Here is an 18,768-nt window from a genome sequence, read left to right as displayed (position 1 = left end):
ATTACAAATCCATTGTGGTGGTGTATAGAACCAAAAATGTTAGAATTGTGTCGATGTCCCAATATTTATGGACCTGACTGTATATACTGCTAGAAGCTGTGACAGTTACAAGGAGAGAGTTGCAGCAGAAAGGAGACACCCCTAAGCTGCCAACCTTAATAGAATCTAGAAGAGTAATTGGAGCAATGAATGGGGGGGGGGGGGGGGGAGATCTGGATCCATGTGAGGTACAGGGCTGGTTCTATCTTTATTAGATATTGTCATGTACTATATGGTGTCTGATTTTTCTTTTTTTTCATCAATTGTGGCATAATTCCTTTAAGTCTTTTACTCGGTCATAGCAGCTGTTTATTTGCATCTTAGTTCTCGATCTGCTCATGAATCCTCTGTGTACTGGCCTTAGCTAGTTCCTGGATTTACCCCTTGTCTGCTGTTTTTGGTTCTTTGGATCCTCCTAGTATACTGTCCATGGCCAGTTTCTGGATTAACCTCATGTCTGCTCTTTGAGGATCTTTCTGTCTCTCCTGGTTCTGACCCTGCTTGTCTACCACTTTTGTCACTCTGGTCATTCTGATAGGTCTGCTTCTCGTGAACTCACACCGGTTTTCTTCTACCTTACTTCACAGGTGTAACATTGGTCCTAGCACCAGGCCTCGCAGTAGGTTCTGGTGTAGAACCAAGGGTAGCCTTAGCATTTTACCACCCATGGTTTATGAAGATTGGTAGCAGATTCTGGGTTTGCCAGTTGTGGTTCCAGACTATAGTATTTCTTTACACAGAGTTGGCCTTTTGCAGTATCATGATTAATGCCCTCCTTATAGTGCTCAAATAATGCAAATATGAAGTTCCCAAATAATAAAATCACACAATGCCCAAGTAACATTGATGTAGGATAAACTAGCCATGTATCTGCTTTCTATAGGTTTGGCGCCAAGAGGTTAGAGTTTCCAGGGTGTACACTTCATTGGTGACAAGTTATTATCCCTGTGTAGCCCTGGGGAGTCGGACAGACATTTCTACATACAGACGTGCCGTTCCTTACCTTTCCTCTTGGTTTGATCAAGCCAAACTTTTACGTTATTCACAACACCTGAAAGAGTAATGAAAAAGCTTTTTTTTTAAAGCTGTCCATCTTGTGCCATTCATCCCAGGATACAGTACTGTATCGTGAACCAGAAGGAAAAATGAGGAGCCTCTTGCATGGGTTGCTGCTAAGCCCTCTACAAGCGCTGATCTACGCTATACGTCGATCTGCGCTCATTTAATGTGCCTTTCACATGGCCCGGTGCTGTTTAGTAGCACATCCCATTTACATGGGGCGATCTACCAACAACGATTTTAGGTGCCGCATGAAAGATGTTATCTTGGGTGACCAGTAGCTATTTACACAGGCCATTTAATGGAAACAAGCGTTCATATGAATGTTAATTCCTGAGAACTGGTCCAATCTTTGGCCAATGTAAAAGAGCTTTAAAGAAGGATACATCCATACTTCCTGTCTGTAAACCCAGTAAAGAATATTACAATGAGTCTCCCGGGCCTACACTGGCTGCTTACAAAATAAAAATAATAGATCATAAAGAATAGATTGTCCTGCAGAACATGTGGAGATAAGATTAACTTTACTGTTTCTGTAAAGTGCAATGATCCATTAGCAAATATGAACATGGCTCATGCGGTAAAATGTCTTTTATTTTGCAATCCACAGGTGGATGAATAGTAAAATGCACAGTGTTCAAGGTTCAAGTTAAATGTAGGGTAACAAATTGTGGCTGCAACAGCTGAGCCAGCACTGCGGGATTGTGTAATCCATCCAGTGTGTGAAAGCCAAGTCTGAGAGGGTTGCGATAGAAACCTTTCACATACATTACGAGATTTATTCCACAACATTCAGCAGAGAAAGCAAATTCAAGGAGCAAAGCCAGAAATGGGAATTGCAATAGACTTTAACTGCAGTCTGCCAGCATCACCAGAAGTGTAAAAAATAATAATAGTGAATGGTAGAAGAGTTTTTCAGCAGAGGTGGTGCTGGCGCATACAGTAGGAAATGAGAATAACTTGGGTTAAGTCTGTGGATCAAATATCATCTGTTGTTCTACATTCACTAGGAAAAAATGCCTCTTTTGGAATAAAGGCTTGTATGAATGGACATGGGGAATGACTTACTTTTTCCCTTCATGAGCAGCCTTCTCCCGCCTTGACTGGTGCCCCAGCTCTGCAAACACAGAAGGAAAAGACACATCAGGGCAGCTTTGTTCCTGTATTATCAATCTATCTGCAAATCAGTAACTCTCCCTAGTAACTATTGGTTGTAGATGATTAAATTGCCAGAGAGAAGAATGTTCTTAGAGAATGGGCAATGCATCCTCACAAAGACATGCCGTTTGAAGGTCATGTAGGTGCAGCTGTAATGTACATCAGAAATTGTACTCTTGCCCTCTCAATTTACACAGTGTGAGCAGATCAAACTTTTAGGGTACGGCCATGCATTCAGGATTCCTGAGGCTGTTTTGGAAGCTAAAATCAGAAGTGGATCACATTCCCTACTGGTATTATAAGACTTTTATATCAGAGCTGTTTCCCCACATGATGACCCTCTTTAACTGGTTTCTAGCTGGAGAGTCAGTCCCTACTTCCATGTCCCACTCTTACCTTATGTAGAAGAGACCCCTTGGAATTATAGACTGATTGCACTCTTGAATTCAAGCCTTTACAAAAATTCTGGCCTCCCGGCTTAGCTTTAACCTCCCATCCTTGATCCAGAAGGACCAAGCTGGTTTTGTGCCGTGTAGACAGGGAGGAGATAATACCAGGAGAAATATCACTTTATTAGATATGGTCAGTCACTCGGGGGAGGCCTTGCAGCTTAGTTTAGTTGCTGAAAAGGCTTTTGACCACTTAAGCTGGCCGTTTATGTTCGCCACCTTGAAAGCTTACGGATTCTCTGGCTCTTTCCTTCAGTCCATTCGTAGTTTGTACTCCTTTCCTGTAGCGATGGTTAACCCTGGTGGCGACCATTAGGACGAGTGTAGATGTCCAGGGTGTCATGGTTAGAGATAAAGGGGGTAATTTATTAAACAGAAATGTGCCTAAATTAGGCATATTTCTGGGACAGATGGCAGCGCAAAAAGGTCCTTTGCGCTGCAATCTGTAACTTTTCCTTGCTCATGCCAGGGCTAAAAAAGGAGGTGTGGGGTGGAAGGGGGCGGGTCGACAGGCCTGTCTCATTTATCATTTTCTACTCTTGTTTTAGGTGTAGAAAATGGTCTAAATGTAAGACTGCTCAGAAGCTGTCTTACATTTAGAAGTGGCGGTGGATCTTCCGAAGTTATGTAGAGGCCAGCAGCTCTTCATAACTCCGGGGAATCACTGCGAGAGGAGGGCTTTATTAAGACCACCGTTTAAAATGCTGGTCTTAATAAATGACCCCCAGAGTGTTTAAAATATCATTATCTGCGGATGATGTTCTGCTTACTCTAACTCCATATCTCTCTCCCCAATCTCCAATCCATGCTGCACAATATTGGGATTCTGTCGGGATATAAGGTCAGCACCCACAAGACAATTTTCCCCGGGATACCCTCTGTACACTTTAGGCTAATTTTCCCTTTAATTTAAAACTGGACTTACTTAGGTACCTAGGTATTAACCTGACCCCTTAATATTCCACCCTACATAAATGTTATTTTCCTCCTATACACAGGGAGAGTAAGGAACTTTTTACTAAATGGAGTAATTTCCCCTTATCTTTATTAGGTCGCATTGCGGCAGTAAAAATGACGATTCTCCCAAAGCACCTGTATTTATTTGAAACTTTGCCCATCGTGGTCCCACGATGGGACCTTAAAATGCTGCAATCACAAATCCTTTGATTCATTTGGGCCGATAAATGGCATAGGGTACCCAGATCGGTGCTATTGGCCTGCAGGTCCAAGGTGGCATGGCTGTTCCTGACCTTATTAAATATTATTGGGTGGCTCAGTTATGCTGTGTGACAGCCTGGGCCTCTTTATCAGCCTACTCCATATGCATGCAAATGGAGAGACTTTGGTTGGCTCCCATACACCCAAACTCTCTTTTATTGTCAAATCCCTATTGCCCATCTACTCCTAGGGAACTCCTAGGTCCGATGGCCCATACTAGGTCCATATTAAGGGTCTCAAAACATTCTTACATGACGTCATTTTTATATCATCCCCTGCTTCCGGGCAGCCTCACTGTGTCTGCTACAAGACAAGTGGTTTTAATGTGGATGTGGTTGATCCGTTCAAGGGAAGTAATGTCTTTCTCTGCACTCCAATCCAAATATGACCTTCCCTCTTTGAGTAATTACTTCTATACTCAAATAAGAGTTTGGTCAGACCTCTTTCCCTGGGTTGACAGTCTCTCTCCCAACGGCATTTAAATGCCTTTTCCCGAAGGGACCGTCCATGAAGGGGTTAATATTTGATATATTAACCCCTTCATGGACGGTCCCTTCTGGCAAAATGTCGTCCTCTTAGATCTAGCCCCAGATTGAGGGCCCAGACACACATACATGATCCGCTGGGAGGAATACCTAGGAAGGACACTGCCTGATGACACCTGGCGTCTCATATGGAGGAGAGTGGCGAAGTCCTCATTGTCCATTCTATCTAAGAAGAACCAATATAAGATACTTATGTATTGGTATCACACTCCCGATCTCCTCCATAGGATTAATCTGGCGGTACCAGGGGTGTGTTGGAGATGTGGGATTTCTCAGAGAACACTTCCCCATATTTTCTGGGCTTGATCAATTATATGGCCCTTCTGGTGTAGTGTCAGTACTCTCCTCAGTGATCTTTTAGGATGTAGTATGCCCCTTGATTCCCTATCCTATTCAGTGCCCATGCTTGTAAGGAAATTGTTAATACAGGTGTTGAAGGCAGCTCGCTGCCTTATTGCCTGGTTTTGGAAGCTTACGGATCCACCAAGGATCTCTGTGCTAGGGTAGAAGAGGTCAGAACTATGTAATATATGTCGGCTCTGTTACAATATTGAGTTAACCTCTTTTATTATATCTGGGATGTATGGGATTGGCATGTCGCCATACCCTTAGGGCACCACAATGTGGATTACGTGCAGATTTTTTGTGCAGGAAAACCTCAGCATAATACAGTACTAGCAAAGTTAAAGGGGTGTACCGGATTATAATATTGATTACCTATCCTCAGGATAGGTCATCAATATTAGATCATTGAAAGCAAGAGTTGAACGGCACTCCTCATTTAGTATGGACGGTGCTCAGTGGTAAGTATACCAATGTTAATAGGAAGACCACGGCACTCAAGAGAGAATGTTGTATAAATATCTTATTTATTTTCCTATATTTTTTTTTGTGCATATATATTTATCCAGAAAAATTTAATTTATAGTGGTATACTGGCCAACGTTTCGGTCTTATCCAAGAACTTGTTCACGGCATTAGTGTTCTGAGTAGTAGAGGCATCGGATGCATCGTGAACAAGGTCTTGGATAAGACCGAAACGTTGGCCAGTATACCACTATGAATAATTTTTTTCCGGATGGATATATATGCACAAAAAAATATATAAAACAAAAAAATATAAGAAAATAAATAAGATATTTATGCAACATTCTCTTTTGAGTGCCGTGGTCTTCCTATTAACTCCAATATTAGTTCGGCGGGGGTCGAAAACCCGGCTCCCCATGCAATTAGCTTGTTGAAGAGAAGGACGCGCTTCGTGCAAGCGCAGCCTTCCCTTGTTTGTCGTTGTCAATGGTAAGCAGGTGTAAATACAAGCCGTCCTATTCATTTCAATGGGACGACTCTTCCCTATACACTTGTTGGGTCAGTGATTTTTCACAGAGCCCTAGACTACAATGGGAATATTTGGTTCACATAACAGTAGCACATGTCTCCTTAATTTTTTTTTATGACCTACGGTCACAAAAAAACTACTGATATGTGAACAGACACATTAAAATCATAGAGTATGTGTCACAGTCATTACCACTGGCTGTGACCTTCTGTCTATGCTCTCGCTGCAGCTCCGTTCCTCTGTATTATTTGTGGTTCTGTATGGGTTAACTCCCCTGTATTCCTATTAGGAGTTAATTCTCTGTCTGCTCCATGGGTGTGGTCTCTCTGCTGCACCCATGGAACCTGTATATAAGGTTGAGCTTTCCTCAGTTCTGTGTCAGCTCTCCTGGTGTGTGTTGTCTGTCCTGCTCCTGGTTTGTTCTCTCTCCCATGCTGCTGACCCATGGGATCCGTGTCTGTCTGCCTGTGCTCTGTGGGTTTCCCTACTTGTTCATTTGCGTCCTTTTTCCTGTCCTCTTTCCTGTCTTTCTGTTCTGCCAGTTATGTTTTAGTTACTTTGTGTTTATTCTGATGTCTGTGTTCAGCAAGCCTTTGCAGCAGAGTGGCATGACAAGGCCATGCAGTTTACTACTAGTGGAGCAAGTCCTTCTCTGCTCATTGCCACTCCTGCTCCCTTGCATGAACTCCTGCTTGTATTATTAGTTGCCCTGTTTTGTATTCATATGTCTGTGTTCAGCAAGCCTTTGCAGCAGAGTGGCATGACAAGGCCATGCAGTTTACTACTGGTGGAGCAAGTCCTTCTCTGCTCATTGCCACTCCTGCTCCCTTGCATGAACTCCTGCTTGTGTTATTATTTACCCTGTTTTGTATTTGCCTGTATGTTATCTATGCCTATGTGCTGTCGGTACCTTCTGGTACCTGTTGTCCATTCGCTCCTGCTGTCACTGTCTAGGTCACGCTCCAGAGTGGACCCTGGCAACTTCCTGCGGCTAAGTCTAACCCTACCATCTAGGGCTCTAGTGAAAACCAGGAGTTGCTTAGTTACGCCCCTCTGGAGTATTACTAGACAGTGGCGCAGTGGGGGTTTTCTCCCACTGTGCTGACGGTACATAGAGCTCATGTTTTGTCTGTGCTGCCTTCCCTGTTTTGTTTGTGCAATAAACTCTTATGTGTCTGTACCTGATTTCTGTTTGTTTATTGCATGACGACGCGGTGGTCTCTCCTGGGACCTCCAACTCGTGACAGAATGAACAAGTGAACTTTCACAGAGTTTTTTTTGTTCTGTTTTCTGCTTATCTGTGGTGTGTGTGCCTTCTGTATTTCCCTCTGTTTGCTGCCTTTAGGTATCGGATCTGGTTGCCTTGGTGTACTGGCTGCGGTGTTCTCCGTGTATGCTGTTTGCCAGGGGCGACGTCCGGTTTAACCTTTTTGCTTGCAGTTCTGCCTACGGCCGTGTTTTCCGTTATCGGCGCAGGTATCTGCTTCTGGTCCTGGGCCTCCGGAAGGGGGTGTCAGCATGTCTGACCAATCAGTTCTTGGCAGACATGCTATTCTCCGGAGGGAGAGTGGAGGGGGAGGTGTTAGCACACTGCAGTTCACCATGACTTTTGTGGCCGTGTAGGCTGGCTGCATTCCTCTTGGCGTACTGGCTGAGTTTACCATGTAGGCTGGTTGCTAGGGGCTGCGTGCTGGCTGCGGTCGTCTTATGTGTTCTGCTTGTGTACCTCTGTACCCCTTTGATTCTGATTTTGTTTGTATTCCTGTCTGGTTCCTGTTCCTGGTCCCAAGCCTCCGGAAGGGGGTATCAGCATGTCTGACCAATTAGTTCTTGGCAGACATGTCATTCTCCGGAGGGAGAGTGGAGGGGGAGGTGTTAGCACACTGCAGTTCACCATGACTTTTGTGGCCGTGTAGGCTGGCTGCATTCCTCTTGGCGTACTGGCTGCGTTTATCATGTAGGCTGGTTGCTAGGGGCTGAGTGCTGGCTGCGGTCGTAGTATGTGTTCTGCTTGTGTACCTCTGTACCCTTTTGATTCAGATTTTCTTTGGATTTGAGTTTGGTTCCTGTTCCTGTCCCACTCCTCCGGAAGGGGGTGTCAGCATGTCTGGCCAGTCAGTCCTTGGCAGACATGTCATTCTCCGGAGGGAGAGTGGAGGGGGAGGTAACTGCATGGTGCGGTTCACTTGACATGTATACCGTGTTGGCTGGCTATCTTCCCCTGGCGTACTGGCTGCGGACTCTCCATGTGGCTGGTTTTCAGGGGTTGGGCTGGTTGCGGTCGTCGTATGTGTTCCTGCCCTTGTACCTCGTCACCCCTTTGATTTCTGTCCCCTTGCCTGGTTCTGTTTGGTTTGTTGCCCCACTTCCTCCCGTTTTCTGCTTGGGGGGGAGAGGGGGGGCTTTGAGGGGTGGGAGTGTCACAGTCATTACCGCTGGCTGTGACCTTCTGTCTATGCTCTCGCTGCAGCTCCGTTCCTCTGTATTATTTGTGGTTCTGTATGGGTTAACTCCCCTGTATTCCTATTAGGAGTTAATTCTCTGTCTGCTCCATGGGTGTGGTCTCTCTGCTGCACCCATGGAACCTGTATATAAGGCTGAGCTTTCCTCAGTTCTGTGTCAGCTCTCCTGGTGTGTGTTGTCTGTCCTGCTCCTGGTTTGTTCTCTCTCCCATGCTGCTGACCCATGGGATCCGTGTCTGTCTGCCTGTGCTCTGTGGGTTTCCCTACTTGTTCATTTGCGTCCTTTTTCCTGTCCTCTTTCCTGTCTTTCTGTTCTGCCAGTTATGTTTTAGTTACTTTGTGTTTATTCTGATGTCTGTGTTCAGCAAGCCTTTGCAGCAGAGTGGCATGACAAGGCCATGCAGTTTACTACTAGTGGAGCAAGTCCTTCTCTGCTCATTGAAACTCCTGCTCCCTTGCATGAACTCCTGCTTGTGTTATTATTTGCCCTGTTTTGTATTTGCCTGTATGTTATCTATGCCTATGTGCCGTCGGTACCTTCTGGTACCTGTTGTCCATTCGCTCCTGCTGTCACTGTCTAGGTCATGCTCCAGAGTGGACCCTGGCAACTTCCTGCGGCTAAGTCTAACCCTACCATCTAGGGCTCTAGTGAAAACCAGGAGTTGCTTAGTTACGCCCCTCTGGAGTATTACTAGACAGTGGCGCAGTGGGGGTTTTCTCCCACTGTGCTGACGGTACATAGAGCTCATGTTTTGTCTGTGCTGCCTTCCCTGTTTTGTTTGTGCAATAAACTCTTATGTGTCTGTACCTGATTTCTGTTTGTTTATTGCATGACGACGCGGTGGTCTCTCCTGGGACCTCCAACTCGTGACAGTATGTGTGCTGTCAGTGGAAAATGTGAACTTGGCCATAGAGATCATTTATTTCAAAGTTGCAGAATTGGCTATCAAGTTAAAGTTGCAGCCCTTCTTCCCCATCATATTGTGCGTTAAAATCACTATGGAGTAGGAAACAATGATTTGAACTACTGTACATCCAATGGCTAACATTTACTACTGTTATTATTTATTATGTTTTTACACTAAAACTAAGTGACTGTGCACCACACATGCTTGTTTTCTTTTCAATTCTGCTCCAAAGTGGGCATGGTTAGTGGTAGTAGTGTCGTAATTTGCACCAACTGTGTTATTGCCTTGTGCCTGTTTGCTGGCTCAGAATAATAACCTAAGGTAAGCCAAGCAGTTATACACGTGGGGAATCTATTCCAGCACCATTATTTAGCCCTTTTCTTCAGTTTCCCTAGTAGTGCTATTATTATTATTCTAAATTTTCTTCACTGTATCATTATTGGACCTTGGACCTATAGCTCTGGATGTCATATTACTTTGTATCTTTCAATCGGATTCATCATTTATATATCCCTGTGCTAACATATTGATGTTACTTTGTACCTTGTGTTTATTTAACCTTGCACTTTGTTCAGATGTTTTATTCAGTCTAATAGGATTATATTACCAATACGAAACTTGAAACAAAATAATTTGGACGTCTTCAACCATAGCAAAACAAACAACACTGCAAACAACCTATACACGATCAGATGATGTTTGCCTGAAATACTCCAATAAATGGCACCAATAATTTATGTAAAATATTATGAGGTTGTTAAATCCTTAAAAGCATGCTGGTCAGAGAACCCCCCCCCCCCCCCCCTCCTCCAGTGAAAGGTGCTCCAGCGCATTTGACTATCAACAGGCTTCGTCAGACGGCAGCAATAAATAAAATGCATAAAGGGATTTATGTAGTCTGAGTTATTTGTCCAATACTCTGCCCATGTGACTTTATGTGATCCCTTATGTAGGCAACTAAATTAGCATTCGTCATCCAGAATTCCACAAGTGTAAGCCGGTATCATTTACAGCACAGAGGATATTACACCATACTCTGCGCTTCTAAAGGGTTGTCAGTCAAACGTTAATGACTCCAATAACGACTTGTTTGTCGTTCGATCAATTCAATTATTTACTCAAGTAAAGGGGCCTTAACTGACAAGTCACATTAATCTGAACCAACCAGTATGTGGTCTCAACCTAAATTTTGACAAGTAGCTTATGAATATGTTGTGCTCTTATTCATTATAATGTGTAATCATAAAAATATATTCACTCCATTTACAAAAGGTATCCATACTGCAGTTGCTCTGTATAGCTGTGTGTGTGGTCGCCCCCTCCAAAAGCACAACAATCTCAAGCACACAGCCATATTATGGCTCTGAATAGAAGTCTGGGGGCCATACTGTACCGCAGGGATCAGCAACCTTTGGCACTCCAGCTGCTTTAAGAACTACAACTCCCAGCATGAGAACTTACTCGGCTGTACTTGTAACTCCCACAGAAGTGAAAGGAGGATTCTGCCAGCGAGTTGAAGTTTCAGGACTGCTGGAGTGCCGGAGGTGGCTGACCCCCGCTATATCATCATATGCTTCTGATGTCATACAGAGATGCACTGATTTTTTTTTTTTTTACTTATACAGAATCAGATATTTTGCCATCTTCCAACGGAAGCAATATCACTAAGATATTCTCCCCAGTAGATATTGCCTCTAGAGGAGATAATCTTGGTAGCATACTGCCTTATGGACAGGGGCGGACTGGGAACTTAAAGTGGCCCTGGAAAAAATACTAAAAGTGGACCCCGTTTTGTAGTCGGGTCCAAATTGATGGAAGGCAGGGCCAACACAAGTATTACCATATTGTGGCACATTATACCATCCTAACAGAGCCAAATACCACAGTTCATAATAAAATACTACCACCAGCAGCACAAAATACATCCCAAAACCTTCCACTGGCTGGCCGTGAGGAGGCCTCAGGCCCACCGGGAAATTTCCCTGTAATGTCTATGGCTAATCCGCCCCTGCTTATGGACCTTCCATATGGTTGCACATGGATACAGTCAGTCTGTATTACAAGAGAATAAAAACACATCTGTATATGTCTCTGTATAAAACTGGAGTTATATTAACCCCTTCAGTACCGACCCACTTTTCACCTTAAATCCCAGGCCGATTTTTGCAAATCTGATATGTGTCACTTTATGTGGTAATAACTTCCGAACGCTTTTACTTATCCAAGACATTCTGAGAATGTTTTCTCGTGACACATTGTTCTTCATGACAGTGGTAAATTTGAGTCAATATATTTCACCTTTTATCATAAAAAAATCCCAAATTTACCAAAAATTTGGAAACATTCACAATTTTCTAAATTATAATTTTTCAACTTTTAAAACAGATAGTAATTCCTCATAAAATAGTTATCAATCAACATGTCTGCTTTATGTTGACATCAATTTGTAAATGTCATTTTATTTTTTTAGGACGTTAGAATGCTTAGAAGTTTAGAAGCAATTTTTCATATTTTCAACAAAATTTCCAAAACCATATTTTTAAAGGGAGTCTTTCACCTAATCTGAGCGTTTTAGACCGCTCAGATCAGGTTATAGACTCTTTGACCCTCATTACAATGGTACCTTTCTTTTCTCTGTCCCTCGTCCAGATCATGAAAAAAACACTTTTTAAACGTATGCAAATGAGCTTCTGAAGTTGCCCAGAGGCGGCGTTACTGGGTGATGTGCCCAGAAAAACAAACCTCTTTCAGCCCTTTGGCCCGCCCTTTTGTCCTATTACCTCCCCCGCTTCCAGCCGGCGAAAGTCACGAGCGGCACCAGAGGACGGCGGACCGGCTGTCTTTAGTTGGCCGGCGCATGCGCAATATGAAAAGCTGTTCCTTTGCCCATAATGGGCAGAGCAGTGCGCGGGTGCGGGCCAGTTCCCAGCCTGACTTCTTCTCTTGCCGCTCGTGACGTCCGCCGGCTGGAGGCAGAGGAGGAGGTAATAACAGGACAGAAGGGCAGGCCAGAGGGCTGAAAGAGGTGTGTTTTTCTGGGCACATCGCCCAGTAACGCCGCCCCTGGGCACCTTCAGAAACAAATTTGCATACGTTTAAAAAGTTTTTTTTTCATGATCTGGATGAGGGACACAGAAAAGAAAGGTACCAGTGTAATGAGGGTCAAAGAGTCTATTAACCTGATCTGAGCGGTCTAAAACGCTCAGATTAGGTGAAAGACTCCCTTTAAGCACCAATTCAGTTATAAAGTGATTTTAAAGGGGCTTACGTAATGGAAACCACCTATAAATGACCCCATTTTAGAAACTACACCCCTCAAATTATTCAAAACTGATGTTACAAACCTTGTTAACCCTTGAGGTGTTCCACAAGAATTAAAGGAAAATGGAGGTGAAATTTCAAAATTTCCTTTTTTTGGTAGATTTTTTATGTTAATCAATTTTTTATTGCAACACAGCAAGGGTTAACAGCATAATAAACCTCTATATTTATTACTCTGATTCTGCAGTTTACAGATATACCCCATATGTGGTGGTAACCTGCTCTATGGGCACGTGGAAGTGGTCAGAAGGAAAGGAGAGCCATATGGATTTTGGAGGTAGATTTTGCTAGAATTTGAAGAGACCCTGACATACCCCTACAGTGGAAACCCTCAAATAGTGGTCAGAAGGAAAGGAGAGCCATATGGATTTTGGAGGTTAATTTTGCTAGAATTTGAAGAGACCCTGACATACCCCTACAGTGGAAACCCTCAAAAAGTGCCAGTATTTTGGAAACTACAACCCTTAAAGAATATATTAGGGGGGTACTGAGCACTTTTACCCCCTAAGCGTTTTACAGAATTTGAAAACACTTGGCTGTAAAAATGAAAAGTTTAATTTCTTCCAAGAAAATGTTGCTTTAGTCCCAAATTTTTCATTTTCACAAGGGGTAACAGGAGAAAAAGCACCCCATAATTTGTTACCCATTTTCTCCTGAATACGGCAACACCCCATATGTGGTGGTAAACTGCTGTGGGGGCATATGGCAGGACTCAGAAGGGAAGGAGCGCCATATGGCTTTTGCAGTTGATGAATTGGTTTACGGGTGCCATTGGTTTTTATTTTTTTAGTGATTGTCTTATGTGGGGCTCATTTTTTGTGGGATGAGGTGATGTTTCCATTGGTATCATTTTGGGGTACATAAGACTTTTTGATCGCTTGGTATTACACTTTTTGTGAGGCAAGGTGAAAAAAAAATGGCTGTTTTGGCATAGTTTTTTTTTTTTTACAGCATTCACCTGAGGGGGCATATACCGTATTTTTTGCCCTATAAGACGCACTTTTTCCCCCCAAAAGTGGGGGAAAAATAGCAGTGCGTCTTATGGGGGCGAATGCTGCGACCGTCCGGTGAATATGCTGAAAGGGAGGAGGGGCTGGGGGCTGGCATCTGTTTCTGTAATGGCAGCGGGGCCCGGTGCAGTCACTGTATTCTACTAGATATAGGTAAAGACCACGGCACTCGTATTTGAAATAATCAAAAGTAATTCGTTTATTGTCCATCCCAAAAATTAAATCTTATGACACTGGCCAACGTTTCGGTCCACCAGGACCTTGTTCACGGTCTAAAGTACAAATAGATACATAGACTTTTAGTACAGCGCCTGCGTCGCCCACTTTATGAATGAAGCAGGCGGTGCAGGCGCAGTGAGCGTAGTAAGCTACGCTACGAGCGCCCGCCCGCCTGGCCACCTGACTGCCAAGAAGTTAGTTGTAAGTAGTACAGCGCTAGATTTAAGATAATTGGAATACTTTAAACAATAGCCACAAGTTAGATATGATTATTGTATACTACAGAGAGCGGGGCCCGGTGTAGTAGAATGCAGTGACTGCATCGGGCCCCGCTGCCTTTACAGAAACAGATGCCGGCCCCCATGCACTACACAGGGACACTCTTATGGGGGATCTGTGGATGACACATAAGATGCTATATATGTGTCATCCACAGATGCCCCCATAACAGTGCCATCAACAGATGCCCCCACAATGATCCCCCATAACAGTGCCATCCACATATGCCCCCGTAACAGTGCCATCCACAGATGCCCCCATAACAGTGCCATCCACAGATCCCCCATAATAGTGTCATCCACAGACCACCATTACGGTAGTTCAAAACCCACCAAAAGCACACCTTTTGGTTCAAAATATTTTTTTTCTTATTTTCCTCCTCAAAAACCCAGGTGCGTCTTATGGGCAGGTGCGTCTTATAGGGCGAAAAATACGGTAATGTGATCTTTTTATAGAGCAGGTTGTTACAGACGCAGCGAATATATATATTTTTTTTAAGTTTTACCCAGTGAAAGCCTTTTTGAACAAAATAAAATCTTGTTTTTGTGTTGCCATTTTCTGAGAGCCAGATTTTTTGGGCGATTGTCTTAGATAGGGTCTCATTTTTTGCGGGATGAAATGACGTTTGATTGGTACCATTTAGGGGTACATAAGACTTTTGATCACTTGGTATTACACTTTTTGTGAGGCAAGGTAACCCGAAAATGGCTGTTTTGGCATTTTTTTTTTTTTACGGCATTCACATGACAGGGCGGATAATGTGATATTTTTATAGAGCCGGTCGATACAGATGTGGCGATACCTAATATATCTACTTTTCTCTTTTTCCCTTTTTTTTTACTTTATTTTGGGAAAAGGAAGTTTTTTTTTGCTTGAAACTATAATTTTTTTTTATAAAACTTTATTTTTATTACTTCTTTTTTCACTTTATTTTTTGTCCCACTCTGGGACTTCAACTTTTGGGGGTCTGATCCCTTTTTCAATGCATTACAATATTTCTGTATTGTAATGCATTGGCTGTAAGTGCATTACACACTGGACTACACTTACAGCTTCCTGCCTGTGAGATCCAGGGGGCTGGATCTCACAAGCTGACATGGATGGCAGCCACAGTGGCTAAGGAAGGCATCGGGCTGCCGTCCAAGCCATCGGGTCCGCATCACAGCAGCATACCACATGTGCCGCGGTCAGCGCTGACCGCGGCAGTGCAAGGTTTAATGCGCCAGCATCTGTGTTTTCACCGATGCTGGCGCGTACAGCAGGGGTCCAGCTATCAGTGACTGCCGGACCCCTGCAGCTGATTGGGCGGGCGCAGCTCCTACGGGTTAAAGTTGTCCACAGTACTTTTTTATTAAAGGGGTTGTGTCACTTCAGCAAATAGCATTTATTATGTAGCGGAAGTTAATACAAGCCACTTACTAATGTATTGTGATTATCCATATTGCTTCCTTTGCTGGCTGGATTCATTTTTCCATCAAATTATACACTGCTTGTTTCCATGGTTATGACCACCATGCAATCCATCAGCGGTGGCCGTGCTTGCACACTATAGGAAAAATTGCTAGCCTCTTTGGTGGCCAAGAACATGGGAGCTCACATAGGCCAGTGTTTTTTTCTATAGTGTGCAAGCACGGCCACCGTTGCTGGATTGCAGGGTGGCCATAACCATGGAAACGAGCAGTGCATAATGTGATTGAAAATGAATCCAGCCAACGAAGGAAGCAATATGGATAATAACAATACATTAGTAGGTGGCTTGTCTTAACTTTCTCTACATGATAAATGCTACTTGCTGAAGTGACACAACCCCTTTTAGGAAAACTGTTTGGGGCTTGATAAAGTATTAAAATCACTTTTAAAATCACTTAATTTCCCAGGCCTCTCCAATCCGTCCTGTTGACGGGCTGCAGCAAGTACCTCAATGATGCAGCTGCCACATCCCATATACCACTGCCGGCTGGGTATACAATTAATATGAAACATTCCTTTTAGGATCGTTTTGCATGCATCCACAGAGACCTCTAGCAAGTTAATATTTATGGAGACTCCAGGTCTGTTTGCCTACTTTCTCTGTTTACTTATAGACCTGCTTGCAGGTCGAAACCTGATTTGAAGCCTTCCCCAATTTTCCATTGCGCAAGGTGCAACATTACAGCTGACACCATGTGGCCCCCAAAAGCAGGTCAGGGGTTTATTCAAGGGGCAGTAGAATTGCACTGACTACTACATGAGACAAGTGAGGGCAAAAGAAAGCAGAACTGGGTGATAGAGCTGGGGGACTAACAGTCTGAATTTTACTTGTGGGGGAAGAAATCTGTGGAAATGCATGGGTACCACCAACTCTTGCAGTAGGCAGCTAGTAGGCGTGCTTGGCTGCAGGATACAGCAGGCGGGCCAGGTCTGAGCTCAACGTGTAAGGTGCTGTGATCACTCCGCTCACCTAACTGTGAAGATATTTGTAGAACCATAACTTTTTTATTTTTCCTTTGACATAGACGCATGAAGGTTTGTTTTTTAGTGGTTGAGTAGTATTTTTGAATTGCACCATTCTGGGGACTGGAAAACTTTTTATTTCTTTTATTTTTTTTTATGTTTTGTTTTGGGGTTTTGCTTTTATTGCATTCATTATGCTATATAAATAATAACTTGATAAAAATTATTATTATTATTTTTTTTAATGTTTGTTGAATTTCTTAAACATCCAGTGTCCTGACTGCTGGTATAATAAACTGCAATAGGTCTGTATATTACAGATACAAGTCCATTCTTCTATCAGCCAATAAAGCACATAAAAATAGTTGTGCTGTTTGGCTAATAGGGGAGATGCACCATGTATTCTTTTTTCGTTCCTATTAGCCAAAAGGCACACATGTTACCTGTATCTGTAATATCCTAACTTTACATGGGGCAGCATGTGTGTTTGTTACAGAGCTGTGTGCACAGAGTCTGTATGGTAGCACATTGTGTGTTATATACTATGGAATGATATACAACCCTGTATGGTGCCTCTGACTATATTATGTATTTGATAAAGTATAAAAGTGAGGCGGCTCTCTATTGGCAAGAGGATGGAGTATGGTGCTCAATCCAAACAGAGCGTACCCAACGCTTGTAGTGGGGGAATACAAATAAGAGTAGAGGGATGGCACTCAAAACAATTGCGTTGTATGGAAAAAATATATAATTGAGGTGTATGGGAAAGTATACTATTTATTATGGAATAGCTGATAGTAAAAAATATTGATAGTAAAATTATCAGGTATGATAAAATGTCTGTATATATCACAGACATTTTATCATACCTGATCATTTTACTATCAATATTTTTTACTATCAGCTATTCCATAATAAATAGTATTCTTTCCCATACACCTCAATTATATTATGTATTTGCTCTTCATTCTTTTTTTTTCTCTATCAGATGTTGTACGGATCCAATAGAACAAAAACATTTCCATATGCCTGTGTATACAATTGGAATCAGATATAGGTACAGTATGGCCCCAGAAAATTGTAAGGGTGCCGTTTAATGGATTCTTACAGCTTGGAACTGAAAAGGTTTTTGCTAGGTTTTAAACTTATCCTCCATCCACAGGATAATCTGTGTCTGCAGAACATGGGCCCTGTGTTTCTCCATATGAATGGAGTGGCTATCAAGCATGTGCACTGTCACTCCATTCATCTCTATGGCACTGCTGTGCTTGGATTCTCTTCAGCAGTCCTATAGCGATAAATGGAGCGGCATTGTGCATGCTCGACACCAACTCCATTCATACAGGGTGATACAAGTCCTCCTGTCACGACAGGTAGGTAAGCAGAGAAACAACCAAACACGGGAAAACAAACTGAACAAACGACTAGGCCCAAAAGCTAGGGAGAAAGGGTCACCTCCTAGCGATCCCTAAAAGCTTTCCCTAAGCTGCTGTGCCCATGTGCATACCCTTAGGGTGGATATGCACATGCCCTCGTGCCTAAACCTGAACTCCCTGGGCAAACCCTAAGCAGCAGTGAAAAGGAATGAGGCAACCTGCTTCTTCAAACCAGGAAGAAGCAAACGTCTCCCTAGAGGCCTAGACAAAACACACAAAGGGAAATGAAGGAGAGGACTTATCTTGAGCAGACGCTCCACCACAAATAAAGAGCTCCCAGGAAAAGAACTATAACCCGCACAGGCCACTGGGGGGGGGGGGGGGGGATAAATAGCCTCACTAACAATGAAACCCAGTACACCTGAGGGAAGGTGGATCCAGCTCAAATCCAAATCAAAACAAACCAAGAAGTCAGACATGTGCAGCCAGTCTGACAGATCTCCGCACATTCACAGGGCAAGGCGTGACACCTCCCTATCTTCGCAGATACGGGATAAGTTTAAAATGTGGCACAAACCTTTTAAAATGGACTCTCTCCAGGGCCGGCGTTGGGATGGGGGGAAAACTAGGCAATTGCCCAGGGCCCCCATTGTCTAAGGGGCCCCCTGCTTCAGTGCTGCTGTTCAGCTGAATGTCCGAGAAAGCAAACGGGAGGACAGCTGAACAGCTGCAATTTACAATGCAGTGTAAGGTCCCCTCCCTCACATATAAATCATTACCCTAGTGCTGACAGGACCTGCGATAATGTCAGATGCAGGAGGCGGAGCTCAGCAGAGAAGAGGGGATGAAGGACCTGCGATGACCTCACCATCATGTGACCAGAACAGAAGGCGGAGCTCAGCAGTGCAGTAAAGTAATGAAGAAGAAGAAGAAGACCAGCCTTGCATGTGAAGTAT

The 18,768-nt window shown here is 43.5% G+C and overlaps 1 protein-coding gene across 2 annotated transcripts in view; it reads right to left on the bottom strand.

Annotated features, from left to right (window-relative positions):
• CERS3 (ceramide synthase 3) overlaps nt 1-18,477 on the bottom strand; it is a 206,773-nt gene extending 188,296 nt beyond the window's left edge. The window contains exons 1-3 of one of the 2 annotated variants that reach the window (XM_040414244.1): nt 18,390-18,477; nt 2,167-2,215; nt 1,043-1,090 (exon numbers count right to left, since the gene is read on the bottom strand). The gene's annotated coding sequence lies outside the window, so the exon portion shown is untranslated. The remainder of the gene's footprint in view (nt 1-1,042; nt 1,091-2,166; nt 2,216-18,389) is intronic. The other variant, XM_040414243.1, reaches the window with a different exon arrangement.
• Between the last annotated feature and the right edge of the window lie 291 nt (nt 18,478-18,768).

This window comes from Bufo bufo, chromosome 1, assembly GCF_905171765.1.
Source record: "Bufo bufo chromosome 1, aBufBuf1.1, whole genome shotgun sequence".
Classification (NCBI taxonomy): Eukaryota; Metazoa; Chordata; class Amphibia; order Anura; family Bufonidae; genus Bufo; species Bufo bufo.
The sequence above is the reverse complement of the archived record's forward strand: the minus strand, read 5'-3'. Positions and strand labels throughout refer to the sequence as shown.